Source organism: Perognathus longimembris, chromosome 9 (assembly GCF_023159225.1).
Source record: "Perognathus longimembris pacificus isolate PPM17 chromosome 9, ASM2315922v1, whole genome shotgun sequence".
NCBI lineage: Eukaryota > Metazoa > Chordata > Mammalia > Rodentia > Heteromyidae > Perognathus > Perognathus longimembris.
Window position 1 is genome coordinate 61619646 of NC_063169.1, and position 19435 is coordinate 61639080.

General features: G+C 44.2%; 1 protein-coding gene across 2 annotated transcripts in view; it reads left to right on the forward strand.

Annotated features, from left to right (window-relative positions):
* Sash1 (SAM and SH3 domain containing 1) overlaps positions 1-19435 on the forward strand; it is a 154894-nt gene that overhangs the window by 6162 nt on the left and 129297 nt on the right. The window lies entirely within an intron of this gene.

The window sequence follows — 19435 nt, forward strand, 5'->3', positions numbered from 1 at the left end:
TTTGGTGGTTAATTAGAGATTAAAGCCTCACAGACTTTCTTCCTGTTCAGGCTGGCTTTGAACTACTGGCCTTAGATTGGTCTTCTGAGTAGCTAGGATTACAGGCTTGAGCCACCAGTGTTACCTAGCTGAGATTGGGACATGAATGCCCCAAGTTATAAAGCTATAATTATAAACAGATCAGCTGAGATCTGCATCCTGTCTTATTTCTTCAAATAGAGCTAATAGTTCTTGGGTTTTATTTTTTTCCCTTGCTGTTTCATAGTTCGTCTCTCCATTTATGTAGATACTTTTGTTGTTCTTTATGTTTTGTTAAAGTGACTATTATTGGCACCATAGTACCTGTTCACCTTTGGCTTCATATCCTGAGGTTTCAGTCACCTACAGTCAGTCTTAGTCTGAGAATATCAAATGGAAGGTTCTAGAAATAAATAATTCATGTGTTTTATTGATTGATTATGGTGCTGGGGATCTAACCCTTGCCCATGTGAGGCAGTGCTCTACCACTGAGCTATCTCTCCCGTCCTTGACTTTTTTGTTGTTGTTGTCCCTGAGCTTTTTCACTCAAGGCTAGTGTTGTGCTGCTTTGAGCCACAACTCCACTTCCAGGTTTGGGGTGGTTTTTGGGTGGAGATAAAAGTCTCTCAGATTTTCTTGTCCAGGCTGGCTTTGAACCTCAGTCCTCTGATTTCAGCCTCCTCAGTAGCTAGGATTATAGGCATGAGCCGTTGGTGACTGGCTAGTCCTTGACTTTTTGAGACCTTTTTTTTTTTTTTCCTTTTATTGTAGGTCAACTTTAACCCAGGCTGGCCTGGAGATTCTTCTGAATTGCTAGGATTACATTCATGAACCACCATGCCCAGTATAATTACTAAGTTTAAATTGGGTACCTTCTGAATAGTATGATGATATAACTTAAGTCTTACCTAGGAATTGCGTCTCCCTGTTGTCCAAAGTCTATGCGTTATATACACCACCCTCCTGTTAATTACTTAGTACCATGATGGCTGTTAGATTTCTTGTCAGTGCTTGCATTCTGGTAGTCCTCATTTGATTTAATAATGGCTCCAAAGTACGAGTGCCATGATGATGGCCATTGGGATGGGTCATGAAATGCTACAACGTGCTTCTAGAAGGTAGAAATTCTAGACTTACTAGAAAAAATAAAAACCCATATGCTGAGGTTACCAAGTTCTACAGTCCAGTAATGTATTTCGAGGGAACTCATTCACATCACTTTCACTGCCACTATATTGTTATTTCATTATTGGGTGTCGATTACCTACCATGCCTATTTGTAACTATTTGTACAGGAAAAGCATAGTTACATACAAGGTCCAGGCGTCCACTGGGGTTCTAGGAACATATACCCTGCTGATAGACGGGGTAGCTGTGCATGTGTCTAGGAAGACATAATTTCGCAGGAAAAACATCTGTACTATCATGCTTTCCCTCATACATACCAAAACCTTTGGGTTTGTTCCTGGCAGGTTCAGTGGGCGTTTTCTTCCCAGGTGAGGGGAGGGGAAGGAGGCTGGGCCTTCCCAGCATGGGGAAGTGGGTGGAGACCAGACACCAGAGATGGGAGGAGGGCCCAAACACTCCGGGCCAGGCACTGCTCTGGGAGCGCACATGGCTGCACATCCGTCTGCCAACTCGGTGAGACACCATTGTGGAATTTTAAACTGGCACTGGTCATGCCATGTATTTGGGGGGCGGAGGATGTAATTCAGTGGCAGGGAGCTTGCCTAGCATGTGCAAGGCCTTTGGGTCCAGTTGGCAACACTGTGAAAAACAAAGGAGCTTTGAGTGTTGGGGTGATGAGCTGGCATTGGGTTTGGAAGGAGAGCAGTGGCCCAGGCTGATATGATGAGAGCCTGGATCACGTGCTAGCCATTCTTATTATTAGCTCTCCACCACCTCCTGTTAGGCCCAACATTTTACTCAGAATCGAAAGTGATTAACAGTTGCGCCTTGCCAAAATCAACACACCTCAGTGTAAGCCATATATATACACAAATATTGGATAATTAAAGATAAATTAGTAATTCTCTTTTTTTGAGATGAAGTTTCACTATGTAGCCTAGGCTGGCCTTGAACTTATGCTCCTTCTGCCTCAGCCACCCAAGTGCTGAGGTTACAGATATGAGCAACCACGCCCGTCCTGTAAATTAAAAAGTGTGTGTGTACATGTGCGCGTGCGTGCATGCATGCACAGGTGTGTCAATCCTGGCGCTTGAACTCAGGGCCTTGGCACTGTCCCTGAGGGTTGTTTTTTTGTTTTGTTTTGTTTTTTTCTCTAGGCTAGCAGTCTGCCATTTGAGCCAAAGCTCCATTTCCAGCTTTTTGGTTTATTGGAGATAAGAGTTTCATGGACTTCCCTGACCAGGCTGGCTTTGAACCATGATCCTCAGCTCTTGGCCTTCTGAGTAGCTACTATTATAGGCATAAGCCACCAGCATCTGGCTCACGAATCATTTTGGGGGCCTTGGAAATTGAACCCCAGGACCTCACACCTGCTAGGGAAGTAAGGACTCCACCACTTAGCTCTACCTCATGTCTAAGAGTGAATTTGAATAAATGGAAAAGGAACTGTGCCAGTGAGGATAGAGAAGACTGAAACTAACCAAACCCATAACAAAACCTGTCATATTCCAAATTGTACACTCCTTTACTTATTCGGCTCCAATTGGTAATGAGACCCAGAAATGATAGGCCGTTTCCTATTAGCATACCCTCTGCCCGATGCCTGCTGCCCCTTTGTTCTGTCAGGCATGTCATTGGGCAGCATGAATTCCCCATGAGGGTGCTGGGGACAACCTGCCACATCTTTCCCAGTGTATCAGGTCACGTAATCTAGACGTTGCCTTTGGATAGTCTCTGTCCCGGCATGGAGGCAGGCAGACTTGGTAACAGAATGGCTTCTCAGCAGTCAGTACTTTTCTTCTTTACTGAAGGTATCTCCTGGTCTTTCACCTTTCTGAGACAACTAATGAATGCTTGAATACATGCAAGATAATGCCCTTCAATCTACACGAAAGAGCTTGAAATCTTTGGGAAAGTCTATAAAGACCAGAGAGGAGTCAACTATATCGTTTTGCAAGCAGATTTGATGATGCATTACAGCTTGTTGTAGACTTTCTGAGTGTGCTATGTGACCATGTCTACTGAGGAATGGTCAGGTGCTCTACCCGCCATGTTGGTTACCTGAACTTACACGGCACGTGGTGATTTATTAAAGGGGCCTCATACCACTGAGGTATAGTAGCAGTTTCTCTGGATTCGAATGTTGTGAAACTGAGACTTCATGGTAAGTGTTAAATATTGACTGGTGATTCATCAATGATACATGAAAGGTACAGTAAAATCTGTGTGGTGTAACTTAAGCATTAGCAAAGAACAAGTTGATGTTTCAACAGAACAAAGTGTCAGGGATTAACACCTCCTTCCCATTAACATTCTATACAGTCTTGTCACTTTGCTGGGTGACACATTCCTAGTTTGTGTCTCTAAGAGGAAGGATGCTTTCTATAGTGGAAGAGTTTCCATGGAAACCAGGAGAGGGGAGCTGCACAGAACCATTGTATTCCTTAAACATAAGATACCACCCTAGTTCTATGAAGTGCTGCTGTAAATGGTTATATTCCTCTTTGATCAATTCCTTGTGTATTAGAGGGTGTCTTTACATATGTTGACTATCTTTGTGTCCCTACAGTGACCAGGCTTGAACTCAGGGCCATGTGCCTTTGCCTAGTTTTTTTTGCTCAAGGCTGGCATTCTAATCTCAGCTTCCTGAGATTATAGGCTAGGATTACAGGTATGAGCCAGTGGTGTCTGGATTCCTTTTAAACACACCCTCGTTTCATTGTTCATAGCTCAATCCCCATGATTCAACAATTGAATTGCAACTTGCAATTCAACTTCTGCTGCGTTCAAGTTCAGGCTTCCAGGTTTGTCCTGGTTTCTCTGTAAAGCAAAGGGAAAACACTGACATTATATCTGAAGTAGCCACAGACCCAGATGGATCTGGGTTCTGCTAGTTTGGAGCAAAGTGTGGTAGTAAAGCCACAAAGTCATTGATGTCTGGCTTTTTCCAGATTGATTGCAGGCTGCCTGGTTGCTGGGGCATTGGCGGCCATAGCAAAGTCTATCTTATCTGTTCCAAAAGACACAAAGAAGCATCAATACCTGGTCCCCTAATGCTGCCACCGCTATGTTTGTGACAAGTTCAGAACCCCAACAGCCCGAGTGGCATAACTTCCAGCCTGCTTTTCTGTTGTGGAAAGCAGGAAGGCCCACTTCCATGATACTGGAAAAGACAGTCTCCTACTGTCTGCCATGAAGGTGTTGTTTTGTTTTTCCCCCAAGCTACAGAGCCCTTTGGTTTTATAATAATTAGGTTTGGCTTAAAAAAAAGAAACCCATCAGGATGGTAAGACACATAAATCCATTGTTTGTGTGCCCGCAGACAAGTTTGAGTACGTTGTGTCAAGTCTTTACATGGAAAGATGACAGTCCCAGGCAAGTGTTAGGGGCACTGGGATACAGTACGGATGGTTCCAGCAGCCAGACACCCATGGAGTGAGCCAAAACAGATGGGTCTGCGCCTTGAATTTGCTAGTGGAGATAAGTACACCAGGAGAATTATGCAATGTAGTTGGCAGGGCTGATTGATGAGGCTCACAGGGTTGTTTTGGTAGAGAAATGACTTAGCAAATTAGGTGGGAGGAGTAGGAGGCCATGACATACCACCTTCTACATTCCCACGAGGGTCTGAATCAAAACTGGCTTAGGAGTGCAGAGAAATCCCGCGAGAGTGGCTCCGTGCTTGTGACTGGTACCTGTCTTACAACCAGGGACATCGCCTCACCCTTATCTATTTATTTTTGGGAGATAGAAGTCTTGCTGTGTGGCAAGGGCTAGTCTCAGACCATAGGACTCCACTGATCCTTTCCTCTCAGCCTCCCAAGTAGCTGGGATTATCAGCATGCACTACTGTACCTCACTTATTACAAATTTTTAAAAATAATGAGTAATCACTCTATTATCATTATTTTCTTGTAAGTCATTCTTCCTTAGATAGTCACTTGGTCTTCAGTTTCTGGGTTTCTACTGCTGTGGTTAAGTGCTTTTATTGTCCTTGGGCTTTTCCATTTAGGGCTATTCTTTTCGGTGCTGTAGGGAAGAGTATAGAGGGCAGAATTTATTATTTCCTATAGACCAAAGGAACTGAGAACTTCAGTTGTCAGCAGATTCTTTGGAAGACTTCCTTGACTGATTCCTACACAGCTCTGCATCCCATACTTTCTGATGCTCCAGAGCTCAGCAGATAGAACAAAAGGCCTCCCTCAATGGCGGGCCAGCCCAGACAGCCAGCGCCATTATGCTTCCAGTGAGTTTGGTTGGATGTCATGTGTTCTTATGTACCAGCATGTTCTTGAAAACTTGGCTATCACAAAGACATTGATTACTGCATTTATTTATTTGTTATTTAAATTTTTCAGGTCTTGAAAAGGAAAGTTATTTGGGATTTAGCAGATAGCATACATTTGTTGTATCTGAGGGGGGTTTCTATTGGGTCATTTCCATACATACAGACAATATATACATACCAACATGCATTCGCATTTTTCCATACATGCATATACAACCTCACTCTCCTTTTCCCATTTCCTTAACTTCACCTTCCTGCTTCTCTTCAGTTTTTCTTTAAAAAAATATTATTTTATTATAATTCTTTCTTTCTTTCTTTCTTTCTTTCTTTCTTTCTTTCTTTCTTTCTTTCTTTCTTTCTTTCTTTCTTTCTTTCTTTCGGCCCTGAGCTGCTTTTGCTCAAGGCTTAGTGCTCTGCGACTTTGAGCTACAGTGGCCACTTCCAGTTTTCTGGTGGTTAATTGGAGATGAGTCTCATTGACTTTCCTGCCCAGGCTGGCTTTAACCATGATCCTCAGATCTCAGCCCTCTGAGTAGCTAGGCTTATAGGCATGAGCCACTGGTACCTGGCTTCTTATGCCATTTTTATACCTAGGTGCTTATTTTATTTATTTATTTTGTTTAATTAATTACATTTGAGATAGGATCTCAATATATAGCTAGGCTGGCTGAAAACTCACTGTAGGCTGACTAGTAATCCTGTTGACCCAGTCTCTCAAGTGTTGTGATTACAGGTGTGTGTCCCCAGGCCCAGCTAAGACTTAACTTTTAAAGCCCTTTAAACAGAGACTCTATAGTATAATGAGAACTTATGCTCATACTGAGATTTCTGACTTCTTGCCTCCAGGACTCTGAGACAAGAGATTTCTGTTGTTTTTAAGCCAGGGTTGCCATCACTTTGCTGTAGCAGCTCTGGGGTAGAAGTATGGCTGTTACTCTGAGCCATTGGGAGAATGAGGAAATGTGGAGGCAGAGCTGATACTTTTTTACTTTTAGCCCTTTGTGTGGTACACTACCTTGACCAGTAGGAAAAAGAAAATTGAGAAGGCAGTGAGCCTCTGTGTCTACGCTTGGTAGCACAGAAACCCATTCAACAAATCTATTATTGGGTGTGGGTGCGGCCACTGTAGATGAAGACGTTCTTAGTCACCAGAGAGACAAAGACCAGGAAATGTGATATGGCTTCCTTAATGGCAGTCTAGGGACTCCCATCACAACTTAAGGGGTTGTGAGTTGAGCAAGTAGCCGGAGAACTGGAAGATGGGGCAGTGTTCCTGCCCAGACGTGGCCTCCATCTGAGGCCGGTGACCTCCCCCTCTTCTGCCCAGTTGATCGTGTCTGGTTGTAATTGATTTTTTATTGCTTGTTTATCATTCATTTGTTCATTCATTCGTACTGGTACTGGAGCTGGAACTTAGGGCCTTGTACCACATGAGACATACCTACACTTTTAGCTTTTTGCCGGTTAATTGGAGAGAAGGGTCTCACAGACTTTCCTCCCCAGGATGGATTTGGATCACAAAACTCACACATTAGCATCCTGAATAGCTAAGGCATGAGCTACCAGCACCCAGCTAGGACTGTGTTTCTTTGCCTTCTCTCAACCACCAGCCAGGATGGAGCTGGGAGAGGGTGGGGAGAGGAAGTCTTAGTTCAACACAGGCAGAACCGTCTTTGGTGCTAGATTTGCTGACCTGACTTCCCAGGTGAGGCAGAGAGGCTGATGGGAGGTAGAGACTCTAGCACAATATTTTGAGGGGTAGAGTTTCATGGTTTTTAAAGAATGCTGGCGGTGGTCTCGCTCACCCTTTATCTCCTAGCAGAACCACCCTGGTTATTTCTGAGGATTGTGGTAGGAAGTGATGGAAATTTCTGAGTGCGAATGTTCACCTCTGCTTGAGACCTTTCCTGTTACCACTGTGCTTCTTGATCTCAGAGGCTGGGCACAATGTTGAGACAGACATTTTGCCCATAATGTAAGATATGGGATGCAGACTGGATTGCTGAGGATTAGGAATGAACTTAAGGAGAGGATGTGGAGAACATGGCAATGATTTATTGTGTGTTTTATTCTCAACTTGATATTTTAATTAAAATGGAATGGGCCACTTTTTTTAAAAAGTTCAAATCCCCAAGTAAATTAATTTGGATTCCCACGATACGTTCAGAGTAAATGCATTTAGAGACAGGCCTTCATACACTAATGTAAAAATAGGCAGTTAGAGAAGTAAAGTTTCTTGGCTCATCGTAACCTCTCCCGTTAGTAAAGGACCGCTCACCATAGGACATTACTGCTCATTCTTCTGTCCAGTTCCAGCTCAGTGACTCAAGCCTGCACTTCCCCTTGGAGCCTATTCCACAGCCCAGCACACATCCTAGTCACAAACTGATCTGCACAGGAAAAGAAAAGTTTTCAAGCTGAGACTGAGCAGGCATGTGACTGTAGCCACCACCCTTTCCTTGTGGGACACTGAACATGTGGCTTGAACCTCGTTGTCGTGCAAGTCTGGGAGCATGCCCAGTTCAAAGAAGGAAGACTCAGTAATTTTGGAATCAAGTGGAATAATGGCTACACTGGTGAGGGCTCAGTGTACTGTGGAGATTGAAAGGCAAATTTTGCCTGTCAGGAACACCCCTAGAGTTTATGATTCAATACTCAAGAAGAACATAGAACTCTCTGTGGTGCCAGGAGGAAGCCACTCAAGGAAGGCTTAAAGGAAGGTCTCATGAAGCAAGGTCAAGATGGGAGCAAGTTCTACCATGTGCTGGACGCAAGGACACAGTCAACATTCTTGAAAGGTTTTGCTTTGTTTGTCTGTGCTGGAGATTGAACCCAGGGCCTTGTGCATGATAAGCAGAGAAGTACAATCCCTTTGAGATGGGGTTCACCCACTTAGCTCAGAATGAGCGAGATCTGAGCCTGTATTTCTCTCCTGTCTCAGCCTCTAGAGTGCTGGGATTGTATGCATGGTTCCTCAAAAGTTCTGACCACAGGAAACATTGCAGAATATTAAAAATAAAACATAGAGCCAAGGATATCAACATTGCAAAATCAAGAACATTCTGTGATGAGCACACTCTTTTTCTCCAAATATTTTTCCTGTATGTCATTATGCCCAGACAGGTTCCTTGGCTGTCATGGTTCGCTGTTGATACGTTCCACGCATTTGGGCTCGTTAAGTCTGCCTTTTGATATTGTCAGATCCGTGTTTCTATCATCTGTGTAATCTTTCGTACCTACTGTTTGTGCCATTCATTTGACATTTTTATCTTCCAGAGGCCTCAGTGTTGTTTGGTGTTTTGTTGGGTCAAATTCTTTCCCTCTCTTTTATTTATGTATTTCTGTTTTACGGAGACACAATGGGTGGAGTGGGAAGAGCTCCCTACAAAGCCATCCCTGACTCTCCTGGGAGAGAGTGTGAGGAGAGGGTCTCCCCTAGCCCTCCTCATTCTCTTCCACCAACATTTCAGTGATGGGTCCCCTCCGTGTTTAAGCACCATTCACCTGGTGGGTGCTGAGGGAGGTGTCTTGTCTGATTGGAATTATGAAGGTGGAGGTGGAGAATAGTTATAACCCAAGGTCACCTAAATGTCTCACTGATTTACCATGAGATTCGAAACTGCTGAGCCAATGGTACCATCATGACCATTCTCTTTCCTGTAAGAAGTTCAGCAAGTCCACTGGCATGATTGCATTAGCACCAGTCTCGATCATGCTGCCTACGTGCCTTTAGAGAACTTGGTATTTTAAGGGAGAGGGTGCTGAGGATTGGACCCAGGAGCTTTTATTTATGTGAAGCAAGCACTCTAGCACTTCAGAGACTTCTGTTGTCGTTTTTTTCCTTCAATTTCCTGGAGTACACTTTGATAGATAGTTTATATCATCAGAGACACATAGGCCTTGTGCCCAAAGTACAGACTTCTTGAGTGAAGCAGAATACTCGCCTCCCCTGGCCATCACTAGAGACCCATTGATCAGATTGGCTCTGTTGCCGAGACTAAAGTACTGAGTGGAAGTGTTTGAGAGATGAAGAGACCATAATGAGGCTTGCTCTCTGTATACAGTGGGACAGGATGCAGAGCCCATGTGCTTCTGTCGCAGTGAGCACGGCGGAAACGGCTGATGCGTGTCTGCCGAGGGAAGCCGAAAGGGTGGGCATCCTTCACATTGGTACATTCTTTAGCCAACTCTTAAAACTTCTGCTGTGTTTTCTAGAAATTTCCTCGGGCATTCGATCAATGTACTAGTGACCATCAGTTGTCCCTCTTTGCCTTAGTCTTAAGGCAAGAGGATAGGATGTCTTATAAAACATGTTTTCATGTGAATTTCTTGCTCCTTGCAGGAGGCGCAGTGACTGAAAGCTGGCCAGTCACTTGGATGAGGTGTGCGGATCGATCCCTGAGTCATGAGGAGGGTGGGCAGGACCATTCTCAGTTGGAGGGTGGAGAAACCAGGACTTGGCTCACATTGCCTCCCGTGGCCATGGTAGAACCCAGAGCCCTGGTGATGGTGACGTCACCTCCTGACTAGTTATCTCTGATATAAATACTAACAGAGTGCAGCTCCTGGTACTTAAAGATATGACTCCAGATTAAATTTAAATGGAGCTTTGTGTTTAAAAGCTCACTGGGGAGGTAATTGTGTCAGACTTAATTAAATGCCTCAAAATTTTCTGAAGCTCCTGTCACTATTGCTAGGAATAAAATACAGATGGAGCGTCGGAGGGCTTTGCTTAGACGAGTAATTCTCTAGTTCTGATGCTTAATAATTAATACTAGCCGAGATGCATTAAGAGGCTCCTGGGTAGCAGGCCCGGTGCTCAGCGCCCCGCGTGGGTTATCTTCTAACTGTGCACCATCCCAGGAGATGAAATGGAGGCATTGCGTGGTCACCCATTTTACAGATCATACTGGGTGGGGAGCTTCTACATTTGGCCCAGGTCACATAGTTTTTGTACCTGAGTTAAAAAAAAAATCTCAGATATTCTGACTGTATAGCCTGAGCTTTATTAACCTGAATTTATTAAGACATGGTAAGAGAGAACATATGTCAATCCTGCCTTGAGTTTGTTGCCTTGAGTGACCAGAGACAAGTTTCGTGTCATGTTGAGACAGGGGCTGGGTTTGGAATTTCTGTGATTCACATGAAATTTCTAAGGACAAGCACTATTTGTAGGGGGGGAGGGGAGGAGGGCAGGAGAGGAGTGGAGGGGGGAGGGGCTACTTACTGGGACTTGAACTCAGCTTCATGTTCTTACTTGGCTTTTTCACTCAAGGCTGGTACTCTATCACTTGAGCTACACATCTACTTCCAAATATGAGTCTCTCATATTTATCTTCTCAGGTTGGTTTCGAACCATGATCCCCAGATCTCAACCTCATTGAGTAGCTAGATTACAGGTGTGAGCCACCCGTGCCTGGCTGATAAGCACAGTCTTAAGGCCTGGTAGATGGGGTGAGCAAAGGAGGACTAAGTGGGAAGATAGACTCTCTTCTGGGGGGCCAGGGAGGAGATGCCCTTGAGAATACTGCCTCACTTCATTGAGCTGTGTCCTCAACACCGGGGCACAGCTGTTCTTCTCATTCTACTTTCCATTTTCCAGTTCTGGGGCAGTAGTGTTGTGCGTGCGTATTCTTCTGTGTAGGCAGATAGTGACCTGGGAAGAAAACACTTCATTCAACAACAAATACTAACTGAGCATTTGCCTTTTGCCAAGCCCTCTAGAAGGAACCCCAGGGACCTGGGCCTGATTGTGTGGAGTTCACTCCTGAGCCTCTGGGTGCCCCAGAAGAACACAATGTGGACATCTCAACCTTTGACAAGAGAGCTCACTAGAGAGTGCTAGGTGTCTTTTATTTATTGTACCTCAAAGTTAACTTCAGCGAGATATCCCCATCCTTATACTTTCTAGGTCAAGCATTCAGCTGAGTACATTCTGGTGGACTTGTAAGTTCCACTTCAATCCATCGCTCCGTCCACTTCTTAGTTGTGCTGTTGCCCAAAACTCCTGGAGCCAGAGCCACAGCTCGGGTCTGCAGGGACACAGAACAAAGCCCGGGGCTCCTGTTTACATCCTCAGGGCCAGGCCACCCGCTTCTCTGGAGCAGCCAGGATTTCCTCAGGAAGCTTTCCCGGGGAGGGTGGACACGGTGGCCAGGATGTGAGGGCAGGCAGCCCCCTGGCCTGGACCTGCACCGAGGTCAAGCCTGGATGTGTATCTGGGCTTATCCTTTCCAGCCCATGTGTTCCAAGGCTGGTTTTTCTACCCTGATGGGGTGGGGAGAAAAGGAGGGAAGGACCAGGTTTCTGCTTCTGAGCTCCAGGCCCCCAGCATGAGGCACCTACAGGGGCCACCGGAGTCACAGACCTCAGCTCCCTCAGCCTGGGAAGCCCAGCGTTTCCCTCAGACCTTGGCTGGCGTTAGTCCGGGGCCGCTGGGTCAGCGTGAGCCAGGCCTCAGGAAGAAATGCAGGAGCTGAGGAGGTAGCCGTTTATTTGTACTGCTCAGACACCCAGGCATAGGTTTCCTCACCTGTGGTCCAGTGGATTATTCAGCTGTGTGCCTGACCCAGCTCAGAAATTCTGGACCTCATTCTCACTTTATTGCAGAAGGTTTTTTGGGGGGCGGGGGTGGGGTACAGGGGAGCCTTCAATAGAAGGCCTCCATACTTGCTTTTAGAAAGGTTAGTTTAAGTTCACTATGTACTCAGCTGAGGTTAGGTGAGGTTAGGCCATACTTCTGGGGTAGTGACATCAGATTGTAGTAGATAAAAGTGGATTTGAAGCTTGGATCTATCTGCTCTTGATTAGACATAGGATGGTGGGCATGGAACTTTGAAGTGTCTATGGTTTCACTGTGGTCTAATGTTGATAGTGAAACCGACATTGTGTCATATGCTTTAAGTGAATTAATATCACACACACACACACACACACACGCACACACACACACACACTAGATTGCTTCAAATAAAGACAGAAACCGACTTGGGTTCTGAGTCTTCACATGTCTACAGCTCCCAACACACCTATCCTCTGTGACCCAGTAGGGAGATCAATGGGACACATTTGGCTTGATTCTAAACTTGACCAAGGGGCTGGGGATATGGCCTAGTGGCAAGAGTGCTTGCCTTGTATACATGAGGCCCTGTGTTCAATTCCCCAGCACCACATAAACAGAAAACGGCCAGAAGTGGCACTGTGGCTCAAGTGGCATAGTGCTAGCCTTGAGCAAAAAGAAGCCAGGGACAGTGCTCAGGCCCTGAGTTCAAGCCCCAGGGCTATTTGATTGGATATAAGAGTATCATGGACTTTCCTGCCTAAGCTGGCTCAGATCTCAACCTCCTGAGGGTGATTACCAGTGTGAGCTACTAGAGCCAGCTTCAATACACTTTTTTTAAAAAAGTCATCAGCGTCCTACATTGAAACCATTTCTTCTTGGATATGGGTGATTTTATTATGATGCAGAAACACATTTGGAGGTGACATGTAAGAGTTGGTCATGATAGTTCATGAACTTACAAGTAGCGATGGTAGTTGTTAAAGATAAGAGCAATTGTTTCTTGAGTTTTTGGTACAAGCTGTTGCAAGCAAGCTCGGCATGGGTTGTCATGTTTGCTTAGCAGTGTTGACTCATGAGGCAGATATCTCTCTCCAAGGTACAAATAAATTTAATAACTCAGTTAAAGCTTGAGGCCAGAGCTAGCTAGGTATCTTGACCATTTTGCTACACTGGTTCTTCCTGTTCTTTGGGGTGTGGGGAAGCATGTAACTCCTTAAAGAAAAAGACCCCATACAATAGATATTTTGTTAATAGCAAATGGCATTTATTAAGTAACATTTTTCCTCTTTTGTAAATGGAAAGTTGAGGTGAAGATGGATTGAGGGATAAATCAAGTGATCTCTCAAATGTCCCTTCTAGATGAACTATTCTCTGGCCATTTAAGTCTGTTTGTCCATCTCGTGCTGAAAAACAAATAGTGGGATATGTACTAAATCCAATGCAGTCCTGAGAAACACATAGGCAACTATTTGTCATTAGAGATTTAAAGGTAGTTGGCAACATTTAGAATTCTGAGGAGATTTGCACAGAAGTCAGCAGTGGAAAAATTTTAAAATAGTCTCAAACCCAGAGTCCTTATGTGTCCCTGTTTTTGAAAACACTAGGTGGAAATGTGTCATTTGGGGCTTTTCCTTTGCTTTTTCCTCTCAACTGTGCCATCTTGGTTTTCTCCCAGTAAACTTTCACTCTGCTTTCCATTTAATTTTTCATAGCTTTTCAGAAGTATGTTTCAAATTAATAAGATAGTCCGAGTAAACACTGGGGTAGTGAATTTTGGAATGGAAAAAAATTATTGAAGTATGATACCACTTGCCTTGTGCCTAGTCTCTGCTTCTTGGTCATCCTAAATATCACTGTGCTAGAACTAGTTTTCAGGACTGCATAATCTTCCTCTTTCTTCTGTTTTACCTCTGAAGAACTTTGTTGCCACCAAGAGGGACAACAGAAGAAGATAGTGTCACTGAGCTAATGTTTATGAGAACATGAAGTAAGGTTGAAATTATTTGACAGTCTCTTTTCTTTAAGGCATTTTCTGAAAATTTGTTCATTTTATGCCAGTAATAGGGCATGAACTTCAGGCCTGGGCTCTGCCCTCTGGCTTTTTCATTCTAGGCTGGCACTCTACCACTTAAGGCACAGTTCTACTTCTGGATTTTTGGTGATTAATTGGAGATAAGAATTTCATGGAGGGGCTGGGAATATGGCCTAGTGGTAAGAGTGCTTGCCTCGTATACATGAAGCCCTTGGTTCGATTCCTCAGCACCACATATATAGAAAACGGCCAGAAGTGGCGCTGTGGCTCAAGTGGCAGAGTGCTAGCCTTGAGCAAAAAGAAGCCAGGGACTGTGCTCAGGCCTTGAGTTCAAGCCCCAGGACTGGCCAAAAATAAATAAATAAATAAATAGATTTCATGGACTTCCCTGCCCAGGCTGGCTTCAAATATTCCCAGGGACTGTGCTCAGGCCCTGAGTTCAAGCCCCAGGACTGGCCAAAAATAAATGAATGAATGAATGAATGAATGAATGAATGAATTTCATGGACTTCCCTGCCCAGGCTGGCTTCAAATATTCCTTAGGTCTCAGCCTCCTGAGTAGCTAGGATTATAAGCAGGGGCTCTTGGCACCTAACCATTTTCTGAATTTCTGTCTTTAGGAAACAAAGTTGTTGGTGCACAGTCCTTCCTGTCTTGTAGGCAGGTAGGTACAGCCCTGACCTCAGCCAGGCCCAGAGCCAGGTCTTGGGGTACAAAGGAAAGAAAGGAAGGATTGAAAGTAGGGAGGCTTCCATCCACCATCATGACCCAGCAGGGTGGTGAATTAAGTCTTTAGACCCAGTGAAGGATCCTGTGAAGTGACCCTGACTGGAGCTTGGAGGTCTTATTCTGGGACATTCATTAACACAAACTGCCCCCCCCCCATAGTAGTTGTTTATAGAATGTTGTCTCTAATTGCAATATAAAAACCTATCCATTTGGTACACACACACACACACACACACACACACACACACACACGTCCTTTATGGCCAGGTATGCACAGCGCCTTGGAACAATTCTCACTCCGTTTTGCAAAGGAGCAGTGTAAGAGCGTCTTTTCCTTGTTTAAATTGGGGCTCCAGGAAGAGGCGCAGCATTTTCCCAGCACAGATCCGGAACCACGATTGTGGGGAGCGTGTAATAACCTGTTTCAGCTGCCCGGTTCTTTCAGGCACAGACTAGAGCAGTTCATAGGCTATGGAGTGAAATCGTTCGCTTTTAGTAGTGGCTGTTTTGCAATATTATGCTTATTGCATTTGACTTTCTCACATGTCTAAAACCAATAAACCATGAAAACTTAAAAGTGCTAAGTGTTAGAGCTGACACCTCTTGGGGGATTGTTTTTTTAATAAGCTTATGTAATTAACACCTTGAACTCTGTTCCATTTGTTTCTTTTGAAACCATACAAAGAGAACAGGATGGTACACATCCATAATGCACCTGGCAGAGTTCGTATTGGCTTTTTAAATTATAATGAAGCCAGGAGGCTTTCAGAAGTTAAAACTTACTAGTTACTTTTAAGTCTGAGGACTGAAGACAGACATGTTACTTAAAGGGAAAATGAAATATATACAGCAGGATATAAATTATTCATATTCATTTGCCCAAGGTCCAGAGCACAGTCCCTGGCACTGTGCTTCTTGACTGATCATTTTCTTTTTTATTTACTTATTTTTTTTTTTAGTGCCAGTATTGAGCTCAGGGCCTACGTGCTATCTCTTAGCTTTTTCTACTCAAGGCTAGTGCTCTATCACTTGAGCCACAGCTCTACTTCTGGCTTTTTGGGGATTACTAGGAAATACGTCTCATGGACTTCCCAGACTGGTTTGGAACTGTGATCCTCACATCTCAGTGTTCCTGAGTGACTAGGATTACAGGCCTGAGCACCCCCTGCACCCAGCTCTGATCATTTTACCTTCTCCCATTTGCTTTTTTATCTATCCATTCATTTACTTAGTCTATTTATATCAAGACTTTACTATTTTAGATGAGAAAAGTAGAAGAGGAGCCATTGGCCAAGATTGGGGTTGGAGAGCAGATGGGTAGAGGGGAAAGGGTTACAGTCTTAGATGGGAAGTCCCTTGAGAAAAAGGTGTCCAGGAAAAGCTTCAAGGGTGAGGGCTGGGAACTGGGACTCAGTGCAGGTGGAGAGGTGCAAGTTCAAAGGCCTGGCCAATACTGACAAGGTTTGCCATGATGGAGTTCTAGTCAAGTGTGGTTGGGGACAGTGGGCCATGTTTGAGGTCATGGTGAGGTCTGTGACCTTCACTCTTAGACGGATAGGATTGTGAGGCCTCGCTTGGTAAGTGAGGTGTGTGTGGTCTGCCTCAGATCTTAACACATCTGCAACTGCTGTGTTCACAAGGAGGAAGATCAATCTTTAAATGACTCATATAATGCAGTTGTTAGCTGGGCACTAGTGGCTTACACTGTATTCCTAGCTACTCAAGAAGCTGAGATCTGAGGATTGTAATTCGAAGCCAACCCAGGCAGTAAAGTATGTGAGACTCTTATCTCCGATTAACCACTAGAAATCCAGATGTTGGAGCTTCGGCTCAAGTGGTAGAATGCTGCCAATTTGAGCAAAACAGCTTAGGGACAGTGCCCAGACCCTGTGTTGAAACTCCAGTATTGGTGCGTGCACACACACACACACACACACACACACACACACACACACTGCTGTGCTTTGTGAATGGAAAATCCCAGCCCATCCCAGCACAGTCAGCACTTAACAAATGAACACAATGGTCTTGATAACACATGTGGTTTTCTTTCTAGGCTTCCTACACAATTAAACATATGTCTTATCCACATCACAGAGAAGAAAGTGAAATTGCTCTATTTTTTTATAGGGCCATCAAAGAGCATAAAGAAATGAGAGAGAAAGGCGGTCAAGTCTTAGCTCGTTCATTTCCTTGTAGAAGGTGCTTCATTGTAAATCCAGGAAGTGATGACAACGTGGAGGGTATGTCCAGGCAAACGATGACCAGCACAACGTCCACCAAGATTTTATGACAGGTTAATAATGTTTATTGTCTAGTGAAATCCATTGCTCCTCTGAAAAAAACATCCAAGTGGATGTTTTCATTCTCATGATAACTGGCTTGGGAGAATGGTACAAATTGACTGTAGATAGATTTATTTTTTATGGATGTTTTCTCAGGCGTAGGATGACTGTTGTACACACTATAAAACCCTGTGCAGAACATGGTACAGAGAAGATACTCTCCACACTCAGCTTCCAAGATGTTTTAAAAATCAGAGTTAGAGCAGGCCCCTGTGTTCCTGATGCTTTCACATTATACTCTTGGTAGAGACCAAAAGTCTTTAGGGATAAAAATTGAGATCATCTCGAGGGGAAATGATGTGGTAAGGAAAGAACTTTCATCCCCAAAGAAACTGAAATGAAAATGTGGCCATTATGTCATGTGTGGTATTTTATGTAGTTACGTGAACGGGTGGTAGAGAGATAGTTGTCTCTGTAGATACATGCATACATACATGGAAGAGTAATTTTGTGGGGCAGACGTTCTGTCAATCTGATTCCTGTATGTTAGGGGTCACCACGTGGTATGAAATAATCACTCTGTGGCTGGCATTTGGCGCATGCGATCAAGCCCCGCAGTGGATTCCTTCGGGCACTGTTTGCTGCAGTATGATTGTGCTTGCTGAAAGAGCAGATGTCACAAATGTGCTAGGAAAGGGTTAGGTGTGAAATGAAGAGGGTTTTTTTGGGGGGGGGTGGGGTGGGATGGGGAGGATCACTTTCAAGTCTTCTGGGTGCTTTGATTTCTCCCTGATGTTGGAAAGATAGCGTCCAATTGGTGTCACCTACACGGAAGGCTCTCAAATCCTTTGTAGCAAGTAAGAGCAAACAGATCTCCTTTCTCCCCAAGGATGGGCCCTGTCCACCATTCATTTACCAGGAAGGGAGCTTTATGTATTCTGTGCCCTGGATTGCATGTATAATTGTTTTCTTGCTATCACTGGACTAGTGGAGGGAACTAGTGACTTTTCTAGGTAATTCTTTTTTTTTTTTTTAAACTGGTTTGCCTGATAGATGGGAATGTCAGTGGATTAGCTACATAAGTTCTTGGTTTAATGAGTGCTTTTTAAATATAGCTGAGTTGGCTTCAAAATGTTCACTCTTTTTATTCTGTCAAGGTATGAAAAGATAAGACCTGAATAATTTTAATCACACTCCCATTAATTCTATTGGTTTAACAAAACAAAAATGCTTTGGATTTCAAGAAGATCTAGGACCTCATCACGTTAAGAATTATCAGCAACCAGTGGAACTGTCTGGAGATTGATCATTTCTGTGCTATTATATGGAGGCTTCATTTGCTTGTCTAAGACAAGGCACTCAAAAGTTGTGACTCTGATCCTGCTTACTCATCTTTACAATGAACTCCTTGATGAGATCATATTTAAGACCCTTGCTTGTATTAAAGTTTAGGTGTCTGGGTTTACACTGAGTGGAAATCTGTGCCCACCGTGTGATATAACTGGCTTCTATCAGTTAATAGGACATTTCTGCTTCCTGTTGGAAAAGAATGACTTTCTTAGTGCTTGCTAAGTGCTAGATGTTCAGCTAAGGGTATAGATCAATTATTATTTCATTTCAATCCCCTACAGTCTTTGGGAAGCAGTGTTGTGACCATTGTTTAGACGATGAAATAAGAGATTTGGTACAAAGTTATCTTACCCTGACTGGGTACTAGTGGCTCATGCTTATAATCCTGGCTCGTGGTTCAAAGTCAGCCCAGGCAGGAAAGTCCATGTATCTCCAATGAAACATGAAAAAAGGTGCAAGTGGAGCTGTGGCTCAAAGCCAGTAGAGCACTAGCCTTGAGTGATAACCTAAGGGATAGTGCCCAGTATTGACAGGCACACGTGTGTGCACGGGTCCCCCTCCCCCCCCATCACTAGCTAGTTAAATCGCAGAGTAGAGGTCTGATAGAAGAGCTAATTCCATTGCTGGAGTTCTCATCCATCACATGATTTTTCCTTATGTCTTTTACTCTGTCAAGCTTTTTTCTCTCTGATTGAAGCCATGTCTGGGAAAAGGATTCATGACCCAGCAAGTTTTCACTCTCTGGGGGAAGCTGCAAGCTTCCTAGGACAGGTTGGGGAGGGTAAGAGGCAGACATGGGCCGGCTTCTCTAGAGAGGGCCACTTTATTGGGGTCAGCAGAATTAATGGTTTCATAACTGGACAGAAATATAATAAAGCAGAAGCAGGCAAGGAGCAGATGAGTTTCCTGGATCAGTTCCCCATTTGTTAACAGAGTTTCTCCCCGGAGAAGGACAAGGCGCTATTGATTCACAGATCCTAACTGAGAGCTCTATGTGAATCGGTTTTTATGTGCGATGCAAAGGTACTGAAAGGAGGGTCACT